This window comes from Ovis aries, chromosome 3 (assembly GCF_016772045.2).
Source record: "Ovis aries strain OAR_USU_Benz2616 breed Rambouillet chromosome 3, ARS-UI_Ramb_v3.0, whole genome shotgun sequence".
NCBI lineage: Eukaryota > Metazoa > Chordata > Mammalia > Artiodactyla > Bovidae > Ovis > Ovis aries.
In genome coordinates this window covers 184,825,093-184,847,639 of record NC_056056.1, presented here as the reverse complement: position 1 = coordinate 184,847,639, position 22,547 = coordinate 184,825,093, and the positions used below count along the sequence as shown (strand labels likewise).

Here is a 22,547-nt window from a genome sequence, read left to right as displayed (position 1 = left end):
CCTGATGCTGGGAAAGCTTGAGGGCCAGGAGAAGGGGGAGACAGAGGATGACTATCACTGACTCAATGGACATGAGTTTGAGCAAACTCCCAGAGATTGTGGAGGACAAGGAAACCTGGTGTGCTGCTTTCATGACATCTAAAAGAGTTAAACACGACTTAATGACTGAACAACAACAAATGTTGTCCCAGAGGTCTCTGAGACTGTTCTCATTTCTTTTCATTCTTTTTCTTTATTCTTCTCTGCAGCACTTATTTCCACTATTCTATATTCCAACTCACTTATCCATTCTTCTCCCTCAGTTATTCTACTGATCCTTCAAATATATTTTTCATTTCAGTTATTGTATTGTTCGTTAGTGTCTGTTTTCTAGTTCTGCTGCTGCTGCTTAGTCACTTCAGTCGTGTCCAACTCTATGCGACCCTATAGACGGCAGCCCACCAGGCTCCGCCATCCCTGGGATTCTCCAAGCAAGAACACTGGAGTGGGTTGCCATTTCCTTCTCCAATGCATGAAAGTGAAAAGTGAAAGTGAAGTCACTGAGTCGCATCCAACTCTCAGTGACCCCATGGACTGCAGCCTACCAGGCTCCCCCGTCCATGGGATTTTCCAGGCAAGAGTACTGGAGTGGGGTGCCATTGCCTTCTCCTAGGTCCTTGTTAAACATTTCTTATATCTTTTCAGTCCATGCTTCCATTCTATTTCTGAGATCTTGGATCATCTTTACTACCATTCTGAATTCTTTTCCAGGTAAATTATCTGTTTCCTCTTCATTTATTTGACCTTTTGGATTTTTACTTTGCTCCTTTAATCTGTAACATAGTTCTCTGTTTTCCCATTTTGTCTATCTTACTGTGTTTGTGACCTCCTTTCTGCAGGTGGCAGGGTCCTAGTTCCTCTTTCTTCTAGTGTCTGCCTCCTGCTAGGTAAGGTTGGTCCAAGGCCTTATGTAGGTTTCCTGATGGGAAGGACTGGTGCCTGTGCTCTGGTGGATGGAATTGAGTCTTGGTTCTCTGATGAGCAAGGCTGCATCAGGTGGTAAGTTTTGGGGTGTCTGTGAGCTTTGTATGACTTTAAGTAGCCTATTTGCTATTAAGTGGGGCTGTGTTCCTTGTCTCTCTTGTTGTTTGGTATGGGGTGTTGAGCACTGGAGCCTAGAGGCAGTTTGGTTAAGCCAGGTCTTGATTTGAGATGGAGATCTCCAGACAAGCTCACACCAATTATTATTCCCTGGAGCTGGGAATTCTCTGTCATCTAGCATCTTGGACTTGGTGTTCTTACCCCACAGGTTCAGGCCCAACCCCAGGAAATCAAGACTCTGCAAGCCATGTGGTGCAACCAGTAAAAACAAGAAAAGAAGAGGAGAAAATAAACAGATAAAAAACCCCAAGACAAATGATAAAAGAAAACCAACCAAAGAAATAAAAGATATAAGAGGACAAGATTACATGCAAAAGAACCCCAAAACTAAGCTAAAAAGCACAAAAACACAGAACAAAAACATAACACAAACTAAAAAAAACACCCCAAACATTAAATAAACATGCAAGAACAATAAAAACAGTACAATACAAAATGAAGGCAAAACAACAAAAAAGTAAACAGAAAAAAAAAATTTAAGTTAAATTTTTTAAAAAAGAAAAAAGTAGGTAAAAAAAAATAAAACTGCAACAGAATAAAGAATAGTAATAATGATATTTTCCTGAAGTCTCTGCTGTCAGTGTCCTTGTCCCCCCGCAGTGAGACACAACCAACCTCCACTTCTCTAGGAGGCCCTCCAATATTTCTAGGTAGGTCTCTGGACCCACCAAGGGCACTGTGGGGCAGCTCAGACTCTGACCTTGTCCATCTCCTGTTGTGTACTTGCCCCCAAAGTCCACAGCTGCCAAAATTAGACTGGTTTCAGTTGTGGGAGTACTTACTGTCCATTCAGATACTCCACAGACCCGGGATTCACAAAACACCTCGTGTGGCTGCACAAAGAGATTTCTGTTCCTCTTCCTTAGTCACACAGCTCCTGAGACTCAGCTTTGGTTTGGGCCCCACCTCTAGGTGTGGGCCACACTCAGGCGTCTGTTCCCCACCCAGGTGAGAGGGGACAAAAGCAGTGGCTGACTGGGGCTCTCAGGCTGATTGGGGAACTTATTCACACAGGCTGGGGAGGAATAAGGCAGCCACAACTAGGGTGTGCACAAAGACCCTGAGGTGACAGGAACTGACAGGAAGATAGACTGGGACATGCTCGCTCAGGTGGGAGTCCCTCCATGTACCCACAGAGGCAGGGACTGTCCAATAGGCAAGGGGTTGAAATGGCCCCTTGTACATTCAACAGTGGTGCCTCATTTCCTAGGCAGACCATGCTTCCTCTAAGAGCATTCCTGGCCATGGAGACCTTCACTCGCATCCCTTCAGGTTGTTCCTGTATAGCCAAGAGCAGTCCTCTCCCCAGATCCACTCTCCTAACTGCATTAGGAGCACTCGGCCCCCACCAGCACTGGCAGCTTCCTGTCTCAGGCTGGGGTGCCCAGGGCAGATTCCAGAGGCAGCTTTCATGGTGGCAGTGCTCAGGACTCTGAAGCTTGCATGGGTTGAGGAGGCCTTGGCTTGAAGGGTGGGTGAACCTCCTCAAATGGGGTGCCCTCCCAGTACCCATGGAGGCAAGGGGCCAGCAGGTGGAGAAGGGAATTGCAATGGCGACCCCATGCCTTGCACACTACTCAACAATGGTGCCTTGATCTATAGTGCTCCAGGTTTCTTCTGAAAACTTTCCTGTTGTGGATCTTCTTACTCCTGTCCCTCAGGCTTTCTCTTCACAGCCAGCAGCTGTCCCCTCCGTGGGTCCACACTCCAAACCCCACTTCCCAGCACCCAGCTCCCTTCTGCATCAGGAGACGCATAACTCAGGATATGGCGCACAGGGCAGTGGCGTAGACCATGTGTGCAGCTCTTCCTTTGTCCTGCCTTCCACAGACGGATTGCTTCATTTTCCTCTCATTCCCCCAAAGATTCCTTTCTGCCCCAGCTGACTTCCTTGCCATGAATGGGCTTTTCTGAGTGTGGGAAGCTCTCCTCACCTTCAGTTCCCCAGCAGCGGTGCTGGTCTCCTGTTTCCTCTTTTTTTTTTTTTTTTTTTTCCATTCTAACTGGTCAGGTGAGGATTTTTCTTATCCTTTTAGGTGTCTGAGGTCTTCCGCTAGTGTTCAGCTGGTGCTTTTTGAGAATTATTCCATTTATAGGAGTATTCTTGATGTTCTCGTGAAGAGAGGCAAATTCCATGTCCTCCTAGTCAAGATCCTTCTGGTAGCCCTCACATCACTTTAGTGTAGACCTTCTTAGCCTTAATCCCCCTTTATGGCACTGAGTCCAGGATGAATGTTCCTTCTTGTTTTGTGACATAAAGAGATCCATCTTTGAGAATCCAGTGGTGTGGAAGATGTCCAATATGAATTTCAAAAAGTCTGGCCCAGCTGTGATGAACTTAACTTCAGAGGACCCTTCTCGGTTTATATTTGCTACTGATACCAGAACCGTGTGTGCATGTGTGCTAAGTCACTTCAGACATATATGACTTTTTGCAACCCTGTGGACTGTAGCCTACCAGGCTCCTCCTGTCCATGGGATGTTCCAGGCAAGAATATTGGAGTGGGTTGCCATGCCCTCTTCCAGGGGATCTTCCCGACCCAGGGATCAAACTTGTGTCTCTTATGTCTCCTGCTTTGGGAGGCAGGTTCTTTACCGCTAGTGCCACCTGGGAAACCTGAAGCCAGAACCATTGCTTATCAAATCATGACTGGATGACCCTTCCAACTTTCAAGGGAAAAGATTTAACATTTCAAAACCCCTGCAGCTTTTATTTCTGTTGCTCATGATATGAAGCCTCCACTCTAGTCAGACCACAGCCCAGTTCTCTGATTCCTGCTTCAGTGTCTTTCCCTTGGAGCCATCACAGTTGCTGCTGCTGAGATTACATTTAATGGCACCCTCAATTAACCTGACAAGATCCAGTCCTCCCAAACTGAGAGAAGAGGCTTTAGGCGGGAAACTGAAAATGGCCTTTATGTTCCTGGCTTTTTCTGCAGGTAAATCTCTCAGAAAATTGCTGTTTTATTGTTTCCAGGCACTTGGCTCATATTATACCAACACGGCCTGGAAGGTTCTGTCAACCCATCCATCAGCTTTTACAGGATGAGAGCTTCTGGGAAACATGAAAATCACTCAACAAATGAGAAATGTTAATGACATGGTCCATGTAAACACCAAATTTTGGACATTTCCTTCTTGCAGCTTCCTCTAGCTAAAAATGATGCAAAACACTGCTGTGAAGGCAACTTTTAAAATAACTACATGTGGGTGTGTCTGTGTGTGCGTGTGTATGTGTGTCTGTGTGTGTGCTCCAAGGGAAGAATGGAGCCAAAGCCATGGGGAGTTTTCAAAGGAAATGAATCATTGTGTTCTCTCTGGAAACTGGGCACTATAAAACCCAGAATTATTATAATCTTTATTGCAGTAATGGGTCATCAGATATTTCCCCCTTTAAAACTATCTTATTTAAGCACTTTTTAGTTTTTCTCCATGCATCTGAATAGCATGAGTTGTCCAGAAAACGATGTCAATAATTTAGCTGGAAGATAAAAGCTCTAAGTTTGGAATATGTTGAAAATTTTTAATAATTAATGGGTAATGAATTGTTATTTCCCTGAACAAAATCCACCATCACAAGGTAGCAAGATGCCTAAACTTCACCTAAACTGTCTCTGGTGTACTTTGTACATCAGCTGCTATAAAATGCCCTGGCTTGCCATTTAGAAATTAAACTGCTTCTTGGCAAGTAATTCAATACCCTGGATTTCCTCGAGGAACATAACAGGAAAAAATTGGGAAAGGCTACTTGGTAATTGGGCTTCCCTTGTGGCTCAGCTGGTAAAGAATCCGCTTGCAATGTGGTAGACCTGCATTCGATCCTTGGGTTGGGAAGAGCCCCTGGAGGAGGGAAAAGCTACCCACTCCAGTATTCTGGCCTAGAGAACTGTTTCAAAGAGTTGGACACGAATGAGCGACTTTCTCTTCACTTAGTAATTATGTTGTCATTTTTGCTGCTTTTATTCCTACAAACACAAATTTTATCCTAATTCTGTAATGATGTGCCTAGATGTTTGCTTCCTGTATGATTCCCTGTCCACAGCAGGCACAGTGAACCTCTTAATTATTCCAATGCAGCCACAGTGAGCTTATGCCAGAAAAAAATCAGAAACAAGAATTTCACACAGGCATTTGGCTAACTCCAACTGTTGTAATTGTAAACTAAACACTAGTTGTTTTTAAAAAATAAATTGTCTAAGTTAATGTGTCATTACTGCTTCATACATTGTTAACAAGGGTGACTTGCATTTGATTTTTAAGTGTACATTCACACAGTTTTGGGGAAGCTTTCAACAAATTGTCTACATACCTAAAGAAGTTTGCATGTTTTATTTCCACTCCGAACAAAAGAAAAAAGGTATTTTTATTTGTATAATTTTTATTAAAGTGAGGTTTTAAGTTGTTTATGAGGATATTTTATTCAGAATATATGGGATATATGTGGTAGGTAAAAAGAGCTACTAGTAATAAAAGTCTGGAAGTTGCTATCAAAATGGTTTCAAAGATATTTTCTAGTTCCAATAACCCATAGTAATGGGGAGAAGGGGTAATATAGAGGAGCGAATACATCTGTAGTTTGAAAATATTCTCCTTATTAAGATACAAATTTTATTAAAGAGGTTGGTAAACAACATCTTTCAAAAGTTAAAATAATTATAGATAACACCTTCATTTGTTCATTACTAGGTTAAATCTTATGAAACTAATATTTTCAAAGGTCAGAAATTGTCAAATATGGGAAATTTTTCTTATGTTAAGCCTAATATTTTCTTCTTTTCATGTATCATTATGTATATCCTTGCTATGTGTCAGAATTAATGTGAGTTTATAATAAAATACAACTATAAATCCACAGCACAAACTGTGAAAGAACAAGGGCTGTGTAACAACATGGAAATGATCATTGTTTTGAAAATTCAGTCTAAGGGTTTTCACAATCAAACAGAAAATCTAACTCAGAATTTCCTGGAAGCCAAAACAAAACTGGAACAAAAATTATATAACTCTTACCTATTAAAAATACAAAGATATTCACAGATGAAAGTCAAACTTCCTACCTGTTAAGAGAAATATAGCAAGTATGTGCTCAGTTGTGTCTGACTCTTTGCAACCCTATGGACTGTAGACTACCAGGCTCCTCTGTCCATGCAATTTTCCAGGTAAGAATATTGGAGCCGGTTTCCATTTCCTACTCCATGGGATCTTCCTGATCCAGGGATCTAACCCACGTCTCTTGCATCTCCTGCATTAGCAGGTAGATTCTTTACCATCAGTGCCACCTAGGAAACACTTTCATATTAAAGGTATTTCTAAATTTAATGCCTAATATTTTTATAATGTTTTGTAGTTTATAAATATTTCTCTTAGCAATTTAATTGAACTTAACAAATCAATTGGGGCTTCTCCAGTGGCTCAGGGATAGAGCATCCACCTGCACTACAGGAGCCACAAGAGACTGAGATTCAATCCCTGGGTCAGAAGATCCCAGAAGCAGGCATGAAAATCCATTCCAGTATTCTTGCCTGAGAATCCCATGAACAGAGCAGCCTGGTGGGCTACAGTCCATGGGGGTCACAAGGAATAGGACAGGACTGAAGCAACTTCACACCCACACACACAATGAAACAATCAGCATGTTGAAAAGAAGAATGTGGAGAGGAACTGGAAGTAGTGCATCTCTGCTCTTGGAGAAGAAATGAGCATTCCTCCTAAGGAGGGCCTTCCCCTGGCATCCTCTGATTCATGTACTCACTAAACTACTTTGGTTTCTAAAGTATGGTTCCATATTGGAAAAAAGTTATTTTATGTTGTGAATTATTAAATTGATTTTCAAATAAAAACTAAACTAATGAGCACTGGGCCAGTTAAGTTGATTTCTCCCACCCAAGAAACTGATATCAAACTGATATCAAACTGATATAAACTGATATCAAATTTCCAGATTTGTTGAGTTGGGAAAATAAATTAAGAAATGAAAACACAAGAAGGTAAAAGCAAAGTTGGAAATTTTTTTTTATAGAAATACTTCTCTAGACATTCTTACACCACATTACAATATCAATATGTGTTAAAGAGAATAACTTTCACTTTTATTGAGATATAATTGACACATAACATTGTGTAACTTTAAGGTGTACAACATTTTAATTTGCGTATTGCAAAAATAATTCTGAGGAATAGGCTGCGAAGGGAAGGGATGCGAGGAAGGGAATATTAATCATGCGTCATTTGTTCTGTTGGTAGTCTTAGCATTGGGTGCTGGGAGTGGAGAGATTTCAGGTGGCTTCTGATGGAGACTTTTTTGAGGACTCTGGAAAGAAGACAAAGAAGGTTGGTGGAAGCAGGCAGAGAGGAAAAAATTACTGGTTGGTGGGCCTTTGACAGACCCTGGGAATGGGATGGCGACTTTACCATCAGATAGTTCATCGATCGTTTTACTAATAAGTAGCTGAATGATTTACAGAAGGCAATGGCAACCCACTCCAGTATTCTTGCCTAGAGAATCCCTTGGACAGAGGAGCCTGGTGAGCTGCTGTCCATGGGGTCGCACAGAGTCAGACATGACTGAAGCAATTCAGCATGCATGCATGTATTCAAAATGATTACCACCAAAGCAGTATCTAACACCTGTATCATGTTACATAATTACCATTCCTTTTTCTGTGGTAAGAACTTGTAAGATCTAATCTCTTAGCAACTTTCAAGTATATAATACAGTATTATTAACTATGATCACTATGATGTATTTTTCATTACCAGAACTTCTTAAAACTAGGAGCTTGTACTCTCCTTCCCCTCTATCCTGCACCTCCACCCCATGGCAGCCACCATTCTAGTATCTGTTTCTATGAGTTCTGCATTTTTATATTCCGCATATAAGTGACATCAGATGGTATTTGTTTTTCTCTCTCTGACATTATTAACTTAGCTTAATGCTGTCAAGTTCAATTCACATTGTTGCACACAGCAGAATCTTCATCTTTCTCCTGGCCAAATATATGTATATAGATATACTGGAATGTAAAAGTAGGAAGTGAAGAGATACATGGAGTAACAGGCTAGTTTCGCTTTAGAGTACAAAATGAAACAGAGCAAAGGCTAACAGAGTTTTGCCAGGAGAACACTCTGGTCATAGCAAACACCCACTTCCAACAACACAAGAGATGACTCTACACGTGGACATCAACAGATGGTCAATATCAAAATCAGATTGATTATGTTCTTTGCAGCCAAAGATGGAGAAGCTCTATACAGTCAGCAAAAACAAGAGTGGGAGCTGACTGTGGCTCAGATCATGAACTCCTTATTGCAAAGTTCAGACTTAACTTGAAGAAAGTAGGGAAAACCACTAGGCCATTCAGATATGACCTTAATCAAATTCTTTATGATTATGCAGTGGAAGTGACTAGATTCAAGAGACTAGATCTGACAGACAGAGTCCCTGAAGAATTATGGACAGAAGTTCATAACATTGTACAGGAGGCATTGATCAAGACCACCCCCAAGAGAAAGAAATGCAAAAAGGCAAAATGGTTGTCTGAGGAGGCTTTACAAATAGCTGAGAAAAGAAGAGACGTGAAAGACAAATGAGAAAAGGAAAGATATACCATATGAACACGGAATTCCAAAGAATAGCAAGGAGAGATAAGAAAGGCTTCTTAAGTGATCAGTGCAAAGAAATAGCAAAAAAATAATAGAATGGGAATCTATAGAGATCTCTTCAAGAAAATTAGGGACACCAAGGGAACATTTCATGTGAAGATGGGCACAATTAAAGACAAATGATATAGGCCAACAGAAGCAGAAGACATTAAGAAGAGGTGGCAAAAATACACAGAACTGTACAAAAAAAGGTCTTAATGAGCTGAATAACCTCAATGGTGTGATCGCTCACTTAGAACCAGACATCCTGGAATGCGAAGTCAACTGGGCCTTAGGAAACACTGCTAAAAACAAAGCTAGTGGAGGTGATGGAATTCCAGCTGAGTTATTTCAAATCCTAAAAGATGATGCTGTGAAAGTGTTGAACTTAATCTTTCAGCAAATTTGGAAAACTCAGCAGTGGCCACAAGAGTGGAAAAGGTCAGTTTTCATTCCAATCCCAAAGAAAGTGTAGCAGGAGGGGGAATCAAGGGCATTTGGGATGCTTCTTCATGTAACACACTTAGGCCTTCAAGGCCTACTTGGGCATGATCAGATACATACCACTGAGATTTGATGATGGAGTTCTGCTGTATACACCTAATTTTATACCCAGTTCATCATGGGTAGCTCAAGTCACCATAATAACTTGGTGGCCCATGGTTAAGCATTCAGTCTCTGCTAAGGCTCAATAACAGACCAAGAGCTGTTTCTCAAAAGAAGGCCAGTTATCTACAGACGATGACAGGAAGTTGGTCCAAAATCCTAAGGACCTGCACTATGATTCTCCTATATTTGTTGTTGTTGTTTAGTCACTAAGTTGTGTCTGACAGTTTTGTGACCCCTTGGACTTTTAGCACTCCAGGATCCTCTGTTCATGGGATTTCCCAGGCAAGAATGCTGGAGTGGATTGCCATTTCCTTCTTCAGGGGATCTTCTTGACCCAGGGATCAAACTGGCATCTCCTGTATTGATAGGTGGATTCTTTATCACTGAGTCACTGGGGGAACCCGTGATTCTCCTATAAGGACCTGCCAAAAGCTCCAAACAGCATCCCTATCTGCCAACACTTCAAGGACCACTGCATCTGCTGGGTCACATGGCCCAAGTGACAAAGCAGTTTGCACAGCAGCCTGGACCTGTGGCACAGTCTCCTCATACTCTTGCTCCACTCAAAACCAGCAGCTTCTTGAGCCACTCCGTAAATGGGCCACAGTAACACACTCCAAATGAGGAATATGTTACTGCAAAAATCCAGAACCCTAGTAGGCACTGTACTCTTTCTTACTTGCAGGAAAAGCCAAATGCAATGACATTCTTCACCTGAGAAGAGTTATCTCAACATGCCAAAACCACTGGAATCCTAGAAATTTCACTAAGGTAGAAGATTTCAGAATTTTTTGTCAGATTTATTTCTCACCTTCTGAGATGCAAATTTCTAAAATAAGTTTAGAGCTGCTTCTTGCTCACTAAGTCCAATTGGCATAATGTCACCAATTTAAAGGACCAGTGTGATATCCAATGGAAGAGAAAGGTAATCAAGATGCTTACAAACTAAATGATGACATAGGGCTGCAGAGTTTATATACCCTTGAGGTTAAAAGTGAAAGAAAACTGTTTCTGGTGGCTCTTATTGACAGGCATGGAGAAAAAGGCACTTGCTAGATCAATAGCTGCACAGCAGGTTCCAGGGATGTGTTAATTAGCAATAAAACCACATCTGGTACAGCAACTGCAGTTGGAGTTATCTAGTTAAGCTTATGACAACCCACTGTCATTCTTCAAAATCCATTTGCCTTCTGTACAAGCCAAATAAGTGAACTGAATGGAGATTTGGTAGAAATCACAGCCCTGGCATCCTTCAAGTGCTTGATGGTGGCACTAATCTCTGCAATTCCTTCAAAAATGCAGTATTGCTTTTGGTTTACTCCTCTTCTGGGGCAGCAGATCTAATGGCTTCCAATTGGCCTTTCCCATCATGATAGCTCTCACTCCACAGATCATGCAACCAGTGTGAGGATTTGGCCAGTTGCTGAGTGTTATCTATCACACTATGCATTCTTGACCTCAGAAATAACTACAGGACAGTTTTGAGGATGCACCGGTCCCACTGTGAGAATGACATGAGCTAAAACTTCATTGATCACATGAACTACATAGTCCATGCAACAGATAAACCACAGTGATATTTTGGGGGGATTTCCTGGAATTAGTGTCATTTCAAAATTAGTGTCTAGAAGTCTTCCAAAGCTCTCACTATTTCCTTTTCCTCAGTGTACATTTACCCTGTAGGTCTTTTTGGGGAGGGCTGGGAGAAAGATCAACGGTGTATGTTTTGGCAATGTACCAAGATCCATCTTCAAGAAGATCCTGCCTCTCCCCTCATTCAAAGAGTTCTGAGTTTATCAACTGTCAAGTGAGGAAATTGCTTGAGGGGCCATGACTGTTTTTTACCACTCAAGTTAGACATTTTTTTTCAGTCAACCTACCTAACATTTTTCTGCCTCTACAGATCAAATAAGAATGTATTAGGGACTTCCCTGGTGGTCCAGTGGCTAAGACTCCATACTACCAATGCAGGGGGCCTGGGTTCAATCCCTGGTCAGGGAACTAGATCCCACATGAATCACTAAGACCCAGCACAGCCAAATAAATAAATAGGTAACCTTTGTTAGCTAGGTCTTCTGAATAATTTGCTGCAGCTTTTACATCAGCACTTGCTGCTTCATCTTGCACTTTTATGTTATGGTGACAGCTTCTTTCCTTAAATCTCATCAACCAACCTCTGCTAGCTTCAAACTTTTTCTGCAGCTGCCTTTGAATCCAAAACTTTGCACTGACAAAGGTCCATAGAGTCAAAGCTATGGCTTTTCTGGTAGTCGTGTATGGATGTGAGAGTTGGATCATGAAGAAGGCTGAGCACTGAAAAATTGATGCTTTTGAATTGTGGTGCTGGAGAAGACTTGCTAGACTCCCTTGGACTGCAAGGTGATCCAACTAGTCAATCCTAAAGGAAATCAATCCTGAATATTCACTGAAAGGACTGATAATGAAGCTGAAGCTCCAATACTTTGGCCACCTGAAGCTCCAATACTTTGGTCACCTTTTCATTGGAAAAGACCCTGAGAAAATCTTTCCTTGGAAAGACTGAGGGCAGGAGGAGAAAGAGGTAACAGAGAATGAGATGGTTGGATGGCATCACTGACTCAATGGACATGAATTTGAGCAAACTCTGGGAGCTACTGAAAGACAGAGAAACCAGGCATGCTGCACTCTATGGGGTCACTAAGAGTCAGACATGACTTAATGACTAAACAACAAACAGCAACAAGGTCTTGCTATGTATGAATTGAAGTTTGACTTACAGGAATATTGCGGGTGGTTTGATGTTCTATCCAGACCACTACAACTTTCACCATATCAGCAACAAAGCTATTTCACTTGTTTATCATTTGTGTGTTCACTGGAGTATCACTTTATTCAGAAGATCTAGCTAACAAAATTAGTACTAATCAACAGATATTAAAAGTAGGCAAACAGCCTTTGAGCACTCATAGCTAGAGAGTCAATGCCTGGCTTCAAACCTTCAAACAATAGGCTAACTCTCTTATTAGGTGCTAATACAGTTAGTGATTCTAAGTTAAAATCAATGCTCCTTTGCCAGAACAAAAATCCTAAGGCCCTTAGAATTATGTCAAATATATTCCTATGCATGTGCTCTATAAATGAAATAATAAAGCCTGGATAACATCACATCTGTATACAACATGATTTACTGAATATCTTAAGCTCACTGTTGAGGCCTGCTGCTCAGAAAAAAGATGTCTTTCAAAATATTGCTGCTCATTGACAAGGCACCTGGTCACCCAAGAGCTCTGATGGAGATGTGTAATGAGATTAATATTGTTTTCATGGCTGCTAACATAACATCCATTTTGTAGCCCATGTATCAAGGAACAAATTCAACTTTCAAGGCTTATTACTTAAGAAATACATTTTGTAAGGTTAGAACAGCCATAGGTAGTTATACCTCTGATGGATCAGAGCAAAGTAAATTGAAAACCTTCAGAAATGATTCACCATTCTAGATTTCATTAAGAACATTCATGATTCATGGGAAGAAATAAAAATATCAACATGAGTGGAAGTTTGGAAAAAGTTAATTCTAATACTCATGTATGATTTTGAGGGGTTCAAGACTTCAGTGAAGGAAGTAATTACAAATGTGGTAGAAATAGCAAGAAATAAAAGTGGATTCTGAAGATGTAACTGAATTGCTGCAGTCTCATGATAAAAGTTGAACAGACAAGAAGTTACTTCTTATGAGTGAGCAAAAAAAAAAAAAAAAGAAAAAAGGTGTTTTCTTGAGTTAGAATCTACTTCTGGTAAAGATGCTATAAAGATTATTGAAATGACCACAAAATAGTTAAAATTAATATTCAAAAAAACTTAGTTGATAAAGCAGCATCAGGATTTGGGAGAATTTATTCCAATTTTAAAAGACATTTTACTGTGGGCAAAATGTTCTCAAAAACATTGCATGGTACAGAGAAATGAGGAAGAGTTAATGAAAGCAGCAAATTTCACTGATGTCTTATTTTAAGAAATTGCCACAAGGTCTTTGATCAAGGACTTTCCAAGATGGCAGAAGGGTAGGAGGATGTGGAGTTCTCTCCCCACAAATGCATCAAGAGTACATCTGCAAATGGAACAATTCTCACAGAGGACCTGCTGAACACTAGAGGAGGACTTCAAGCACCTAGAAGGACAAGAGAGATCCCCACACAACCAGGTAGGATGAAAGGAAGAAGGGAAAAGGAAGAGGAGAGGAAGCAGGATGGGACTACACTTCTGGTGGGGAGTTGAAGGTAAGGAGAGGTTCCCCCATTCAGTGAAGTCCTCTCTCCCATACAGAGATCAGCAGGGACATAAGGGTGCCTAGGAGGTCAGAGGAGAGCACAGTGGCCAGTCTGCGGCAGGCAGGACACAGCAAAACCTACACAGGTGGTCCATGCCACAGCCCTGCACACTCTGACCTGAGACAGATGTCTACAAGGACACACAAGGGTCTGGCGCTGGAAGGTGAGATTTGGAGAGCAGACCTTGGGAGGGAACTGCTGTTGGCTGTGAAGAGACAGTCTGAGGGGATGAGAGTGAGGAGTTCCACAAGTAAGAATGCTTGTGGAGGAAGCCATCACAGGAGCAAATCACCGCTGTTGAGTGACCTGTAAAAGGCAGGGCCTCTCTCCTCACTGGAAGCTCCCTAAATTCAGTGCCTGCAAAATATCCAAAAGGACAAGTGTTCCTGCACTTGGGAACTGGGAGATGGGTCTGGCTTAAGGAACTGTGGGCTTTGTGGGCACATACACATAGGGACTGGGCCAGGCAAGAGTCCGAACTACCTCCATAGCTCCATTAGCAGGTCCAGGTGCACAACTACTGCAGTCCTGGGACCTGATCTCAGTGAATCAGCACCAGTGGCCTGATGAAAACAGCACCTGAGAGTCACCGGGGCCGATTGCTAGCACATCCACAGTTAAGCTGGGACTGAGAGCAGTGCCAACGACAGTTTACTTTATGAGTCCACACAATGGACAAAAGGAGACACAACAGAGTATACTCACAGGTGAACAGCTCCATAAGAGGAATACTCAGAGGCTTTTCTCTCACTGGGAGTGCTCCAATCTCAACTACCTCACACTGCAGATCAGAAACACAGCTAAGAAACAAATCTAGGCATCTCTAGTCCAACAACTAGGGAGTAGACCCCAACTTTGACAGGGAAGTGACAATCACAGAGAAAGGGAAGGACTCAATCAATCTCCAGAGCAGACTCTGGTCACCACAGCACCAGTCAATCCCTGTATCAAGGGGATAAACAAGCCTCTGGACCAGCCTCACTAACCAGAGGGCAGACATCAGAAGCAAGAGGAACTATGATTTTATATGAATACATGGCATGATATATTTAAAGTGATAAAAGAAAATATCTACAACCAAGAACACTTACGTAGCAAGTTCTCATTCAGATTCAACAGAGAAATCAAAAGGTTTACAAACAGCAAAAGCTAAGAGAATTCAGCACCACCACATCAGCTTTACAACAAGAGCTAAAGGAAATTCTCCAGGTAAGAAACACAAGAGAAGAGAACAGAAGAGGAACAGAAAAAAAGACCTACAAAAACAAACCCAGGAGAAGGGGGCAGAAGAAGATGGTGGTAGAGTAAGATGAGGAGATCACCAGCCTCCCCACAAACACATCAAAAACTCATCAAGATATGGAACAACTCCTTCAAAGCAATCTCTAGGTGATAGCAGAAGACCCCAGGCTTCCAGTGGGGCAGGCTAAGCTCCCTGGAATGAGGTAGGAGAGAGGATGGAGACATAAAAAGGGAAAAGATGGAGAACTTCTGGATAGGAACTTGTGCACTGAGGGAGAAAGAGAGTTGTGAAGCAGGAAGAGTTCCTATGCACTGGGAAGCTCCCTCCTCACAGAGAAGCCCAAGAAGGAACTGCATAATCTCAGAAAGCCAGGCAAAGTAGGGACTTCAGAGGGCAGAAGACAGAGAAAGCTATATTTCTTAATCCATAAACAGCTCACAGACTGTGGCCCCGACCAGATAGCAGTCTTGGGGAATGAAGAGAAGCACACAGAAGCCCAGTGGTACAGAGGGCAGGCCTGGGGTGCTAAGAGAGGCATGGCATAAAAACCTCTCCAGTGCACACAACCCTCGTGGTGCAGAGGGCAGGCCCAGGGAGCTAAAAATAGAACACACAAGTCCTGTGACATACAAGGAAGGCCCAGGGAGCCGAGACAAGTGCACACAAGATCTGTAACATAGAGGGCGAGCTCAGGGGGCTGAAGGAACTTCACACAAGTCTCTGTGATGCAGAGGGCAGGGTCCGGGGGGCCAAGAAAAGAGCCACACAAGCCCCTACCTAGCGAGCATCAGCCTTCAGTGCAGGGCAGGATGGGGGGAACAGAAGCACTGGTAAAGAATCGAGGGACAGGTAGGGGGCAGGGGGCAATTAAGATATGCTAAGAGGGTCACTTCAACGTGGGTATGGAAATAGACATGTCTAACACTGCCAAAGCCAGAAGGACTGCCCAAAGACATACTGAACCAATAGACACCCCAAAACTTACTACTGAACACTGCACTGCCCTTCAGAGAGACGAGATCCAGCTCCATCAACCAGAACACAGACATAAGCTCTCCCAACCAGGAAAACATCACAGGACACTAATCCAACCCCATCCATGGGGGCAGACTCCACAACAAGAAGAACTATGACACTGAGAACTTTTTTTCTTATAAATCACACTGTATATTCCCCCTACATATTTCTACCTTCACATTAGCTTTTTGTGATGCTGTGGAGTTTTCTTCTTTGTTATCTCTTGTTATTAAAAAAAAAGAAAGAAAACTCTTTTTCAAGATATTTTTTCTCTCTTTCACTCATTTTTTGTGATTTTTCTGATTTTGCTTTTGATGTATTTTACCGCCTTTGTTACAGTTCTTTATCAGTTGTAGCTATTCCTGAATATATAAATCTTTTTCACATATGTCTATTTATCTTTTCTTTTCTATTTTTCTTTTCTCCCTTTATTTTACCCTCTCTCACACCCCTTCCTTTGCTCTTTTCTCTCCCTTCTCCTCTTTTTTTCTTTCTTTCTCTTCTCCTTTTTTTCCTTCACTCTCTTTTTTCACCATGTAAGTTAAATTGTTGTGCTCTCTTTGCTATATTCCCCAGTTGGCAATCTGCTCAGGCTCAGTTTTCCAGATTGAACATTAGTTAGCTCTGCTTTTAACTGGGTGATATCACTTTTGGTTTCCCTTGTCCATCCAGTCAATCTCTTGTACTCTTTTCTTTAGAACACTTTGGTTATAACTGTGTGTATGGAAGTGGATGTATGTGTGCCATTATTTCTGTAATTACCAGCTTGATCTGCTTGATCTTCTCCCACTAGAACACAGGCACAAGTCACCCTTAACAAGCAGTCAACACAAACCACTCAACCAACTTTTCCCTCCAAGGTCAAAACCCAAAAGGAAGAAAAAATACAACCCTGAAGCCTGGGAAAAGGAGACCTTAAGTGGAGCATGTTAGAAAAAAAAATGAAAAGACAGAGAAATACATCACAAATGAAAAAGTTAGAAATTCACAAGACCAAATAAATAAATGAAGAGGGTATAAGCAATCTATTTGAAAGAGAATTCAGAATAATGATACTAAAGATGTTCCAAAGACTTAGAATGGAGAGAATGTAAGAAATAATTAACAGAGTTAAGAAAACACCAAGGACATAGAAGAAATAAAGAATAAGCAAGCAGAGATAAATAAATAACAAAACTACTGAAATTAAAAATACTCTAGAAGGAACCAATAGCAGAATAACTGAGGCAGAAGAATGGATAAGTGAGCTGGAAGATAGAATAGTGGAAATAATGCTGAAGAGCAGAATAAAGGGAAAAGGATGAAAAGAATTGAGGATAGCCTCATAGACTGTGGGGACAATATTAAATGCACCAACATTCAAGTTATAGGAAAATCAGAGGAAAAACAAAAAAGAAAGGCATTGTGAAAATTCAGACAGGTAAGTTTAGCTAGAGAAACTGAGCAGTTCTTTGCATGAGGGCAGGAACAGTTCAAACAGATGCAAAGACCAGAAAATTGATGTGGCAAAACCAAGTGATCCACTTGGAAAAGAAGGTGAATTTGCTCTGCCTCTCCCGCATCATCTCAAGACTTTAGAAAATAAAATTAGGAAAAATATTTCAGTAATCAACAGGCCCCAAACCCAAACTAAAAATCGAACCTGAGACTTTAAAAGGCGAGCAGAGCAATGGGCAGTAAAGGAAAACTGCCGGTGGCATCTCTGAACAAACCCGGGCAGGGCGAGCAGGAAGCCCATCTCAGGGAGACCCTCTCTCGATTTTCAGAAGGACGCTTCGAAGCTCCATTTCCCTGCAGTTTCCACCCGCGCTCCGAGGCTGCAACCGCGGGACGCGGGGCGGTGGGGACAGAAAGCCGGGGAAGCAGACGGCGGAGGCAGAGACCAGACAGGAAGGAGCTCGGAGCCGGAGGGAGAACATGGCCCGGAGGCCGCTGCTGTTGTCTGGGGTGCTGAAAAGCCAGGAACGACCCGGGCGGCGGCGGCCACTTGCCTCTCCCGGAGCGCCGGCAGGGGTTCCGGGTGCGCACTTGCTAAGCCCGTCCTGGAAGGTGCCCACCAGTAAGGTCCCCACAGCAGACCCTTAATGGGGAAATGATGAGGGCAGAGAGCATCTCGGGCACAGCGTACAGGATCCCGGTGCCCCCCTCCCCACCATGCCGCACAGCCCCGCGCCGCGACCCCTCCACCTGCGCGCGGACTCTCGCCGCCTCACGGCGGCGCCGGCGGGCGGAGCGTCAGACCAGCCGGGCGCGGGCAGAGGGTGCGGGGCGTGGGAGGAAAGCGGCACCGGTCCCGGGATCGCGGGGTGGAGGCAATGGCGAGAACACCAGCCACAAGTCCTACCGGCCGCTCTGCGTCCTCACCTTCAAACGTGCTGGTGACAGAAGTTGGGAGTCTGGCTAGACGAGAGTTTCTCTATCTTGCTGCCCCTTCCCCTCCACACCTCCCTCCTCTCCAGACTGTCCACCCCACTCTGCTCCGTGGTCCTGGTACCGTGCTTCTTTGAGCTCCTGGGGCGGTTCGGGAGGAGAGGACTGGGGAGTTGGGACGTTTTCCCCAAGTACCTTCACTCTAGGAGATGGCTCACCCGGGAGAGAGCTGAGTAGACACACCTCCTCTCCCCCACCTTGGGCCTCACAGTGACTAAGCTGACCAGCCCCAGTACAGACTCTCCAGAGGGGTATGTGGAAGGGGCCACGGGCGGGGGGTAGAAATACTGTTACCAGGGTAGTAATTTCTTAGAGTCATCATACCTAAGAGTCATCATACCTAATCATATAGATTTGACCATACCTGCCAAGGTCAATCCACAATCAGAGGGATTCTCTCCAAGTCTTCTTTTTTTTTTTTTTTTAGTTTTTTTTTTTTTTTAAATTTTAAAATCTTTAATTCTTACATGCGTTCCCAAACATGAACCCCCCTCCCACCTCCCCTCCCCATAACATCTCTGTGGGTCATCCCCATGCACCAGCCCCAAGTCTTCTATTAGTGAACTGTTTTCCATTATAGCCTTCCCTAAGGAGTGTTCATGTTTATTTCAAGTAAAACAAAATAAAATAAAAAGGAGGGGTGTAGCCATAGAATACTGTCTTCAGTTCAGTTCAGTCGCTCAGTCGTGTCCAACTCTTTGCAACCCCATGAACCGCAGCATGCCAGGCCTCCATGTCCATCATCAACTCCCAGAGTCCACCCAAACCCAAGCCCATCGAGCCGGTTGTGCCATCCAATCATCTCATCCTCTGTCATCCCCTTCTCCTCCTGTCCTCAATCTTTCCCAGCATCAGGATCTTTTCCAATGAGTCAGCTCTTCACATCAGGTGGCCAAGGTATTGAAGTTTCAGCTTCAGCATCAATCCTTCCAATGAACACCCAGGACTGATCTCCTTTAGGATGGACTGGTTGGATCTCCTTGCAGTCCAAGGGACTCTCAAGAGTCTTCTCCAGCACCACAGTTAAAAGCATCAATTCTTCAGTGCTCAGCTTTCTTTATAGTCCAACTCACATCCATACACGACCACTAGAAAAACCGTATCCTTGACTAGACGGACCTTTGTTGGCAAAGTAATGTCTCTGCTTTTTAATATGCTATCTAGGTTGGTCATAACTTTCCTTCCAACGAGTAAGTGTCTTTTAATTTCATAGCTGCAATCACCATGTGCAGTGATTTTGGAGCCCAGAAAAATCAAGTCAGCCACTCTTTCCACTGTTTCCCCATCTATTTCCCATGAAGTGATGGGACCAGATGCCATGATCTTCATTTTCTGAATGTTGAGCTTTAGGCCAACTTTTTCGCTCTCCACTTTCACTTTCATCAAGAGGCTTTTTAGTTCCTCTTCACTTTCTGCCATAAGGGTGGTGTCATCTGCGTATCTGAGGTTATTGATATTTCTTCCAGCAATCCTGATTCCAGCTTGTCCTTCATCCAGCCCAGTGTTTCTCATGATGTACTCTGCATAGAGGTTAAATAAGCAGAGTGACAACATACAGCCTTGACGCACTCCTTTTCCTATTTGGAACCAGTCTGTTGTTCCATATCCAGTTATAACTGTTGCTTCCTGACCTGCCCATAGGTTTCTCAAGAGGCAGGTCAGGTGGTCTGTATTCCCATCTCTTTAAGAAGTTTCCACAGTTTGTTGTGATCCACACAGTCAAAGGCTTTGCCATAGTCAATAAAGCAGAAATATATTTTTTTCTGGAAATCTCTTGCTTTTTCCATGATCCAGCAGATGTTGGCAATTTGATCTCTGTTAGTGGTGATAAGTTATTTTAGTTTTTGCCTGTATGAGAAGCTCATTTTTGTGTCTTTGAATTCTGAATGATAATCTTGAGGGGTAAGATATTCTAGGTCTTAGGTTTTTTACCCTTTCAGCACTTTAAATACATCATGCTACTCTCTTCTGGCCTGCAAATCTCCTGCAGAAAAGTCGTCTGATACCCTTTGGGGTTTACCTTGTATGTGACTCTTTGTTTTTCTCTTGCTGTCCATAGAATTCTTTCCTTATCTTTAATTTTGCCATTTTAATTATGACATGTCTTCATGTGCATCTCCTTGGGTTTATCTTATTTGGGATTCTTTGTTCTTCCTGTACCTGGAAATCTGCTTCTTCCTTCAATTGTGTGAATTTTTCAGCCATAGTTTCATCAAATACATTTTTTACTCTTTTCTCTCTCTTTTCCATATGGAGCCACTATAATGCAAATGTTAGAATACTAAATGTCCCAAATGTCCCTTAAACTGTTCTCATTTTTTGTTTTTCTTTTTGCTATTCTAATTGAGTGATTTCCATTATTCTACTTTTCAATCACACGTGTTCTTCAGTATCACCTATTCTGCTGTTAACTCTAGTGTGTTTTTTATTTCAGTTATTGTATTCTTCAGCTCTGGCTGATACTTTTCATATTGTCTAGCTCCTTATTAAATTCTCATTTTGTTTATTTATTCTTTTCCTAAGTTCAATCACTATTCTTACTACTAATGCTTTGAATTCTTTATCTGGTAAATTATTTTTATCTCTGTTTCATTGGGTGTTTTGGCAGGATTTTTCTTTTTTTACTTGTTCTTTCATTTGAAACATATTTCTCATTTTTACTTTCTCTGTCTCTGTAATTAGTAATTTCTCACCTCTGAAATTAGGTGAAACAGTTTCCTGTCCCAGTCTTGAAAGAGTGTCCTTCTGTAGGAGATTTCCTATGCAGTCTGCACGTGCCCAGTGCCTTTGGTGGGCAAGCTGGCTGGATCTGATATAAGCCAAAGTCCCATCTTGCCCCAGGTTTGCTATCAGCTATCACCTTGGTGAACAGAGGGGCTGGAGTTGGAGAGGTTAGAGCCAGAGCCAGGTGTGAACTGGGGTTTCTCCTATCCTCAGAGCCATCACTACCCTCTCAGGACAAGGTTGGTTCCCAAGGTTCTGGAGCAGAAACCCTGATATCTGGTCTGAGCTGGTTCTATTCCCTCTAAGTATATGCTCTTCCCCCTCCTGGCAATGACACTGTCACCCTTGAGGGAAGCAATGCTGGAGCAAGAGGGCCAGAATGGGGGTTCAGTGTGAGCTGGAATGTACACTGGGATGGTTCTGACATGTCAAACAGGGTTCTAGACCACTCTGGATTTGCTGCTGCCAAGGCTTCCCTGGGACAGTAAAGACTCTGCCTACAATGTAGGAAAATCCCTGGATTGGGAAAATCCCCTAGAGACAGAAGTGGCAATCCACTCCAGTACTCTTGCCTGGAAAATCTCATGGACAGAGGAGCCTGGCAAGCTACAGCACATGGAGTCTCAAAGAGTTAGACACAACTGAGTGACTAACACCTTTGTTCACTTTCGTGAGTGCCAGTGGTGTCCACCCTGACCCAGTTCAGAAGTCCAAGCCTGCTCTTTCCTCCTCAAGTGTTCACGCTCCTTGGCAATGGCAGCCTTCTTCTTAGTGGGGAACTGCTCAGGAACTAGAGTGACCTGGCATGTGTGGAACAGCTGTGGAAAACTGGCTGCTAGTTTCCTGGGAGTAAGCGAGTGCATGAGTGATCTTCAGAAGTAAAGTCTCAGTTTCTTACAGCCCTCCTATAAATCCTACTGGTTTTCAGACCAGTTAAGGAGATTCTTCTCAGTTTCACGCCCCATGCTTCAGTACTCAATATATGGCTCAAACCCCACTCCCCAGGGATGCTCTCTGAGCCCATGTAACCCCTTCCTCTTCTGAGTCTCCTCCTAAGGTTGTGGAGTCCAACATTATCACTTCTCCTCCCTACTGTACACTGTCAGGATCTTTTTTGTCAGCCTTGATTGCAGAAGAGTCTCTCTGCCGGTCACCAATTTCTTTTCAGTGAGAATATTTCCACATGTAGGTGCATTTTTGATGGGTTTGTGGTTGAAAGTGAGCTCAGCATCCCCCTACTCTGCCATCTTGATCTCCAACCCTTGGCAAAACCTATTTTGACAGGCATGAACCATCTATTTCTAAGCAGTAAATGTGATTTTACACTGCCTTATGGCCCTTGAGCTCATATATATCCGTGACAAATCTGTCTTCAAGAATTGTGGAAATGTATTGTTTTTCACTGTGTATTCTATTCCCGCTGAGGAATTCAG

At 42.8% G+C, this 22,547-nt stretch overlaps 1 long non-coding RNA gene across 1 annotated transcript; it reads right to left on the bottom strand.

The window, feature by feature from the left end:
• Positions 1-7,135: 7,135 nt before the first annotated feature.
• Positions 7,136-18,189, bottom strand: LOC121819173 (uncharacterized). The gene is made up of 2 exons (XR_006059415.2): positions 17,603-18,189; positions 7,136-7,450 (listed from the first exon to the last, which is right to left on the bottom strand). It is a non-coding gene; the product is annotated as an uncharacterized LOC121819173 (long non-coding RNA).
• Between the last annotated feature and the right edge of the window lie 4,358 nt (positions 18,190-22,547).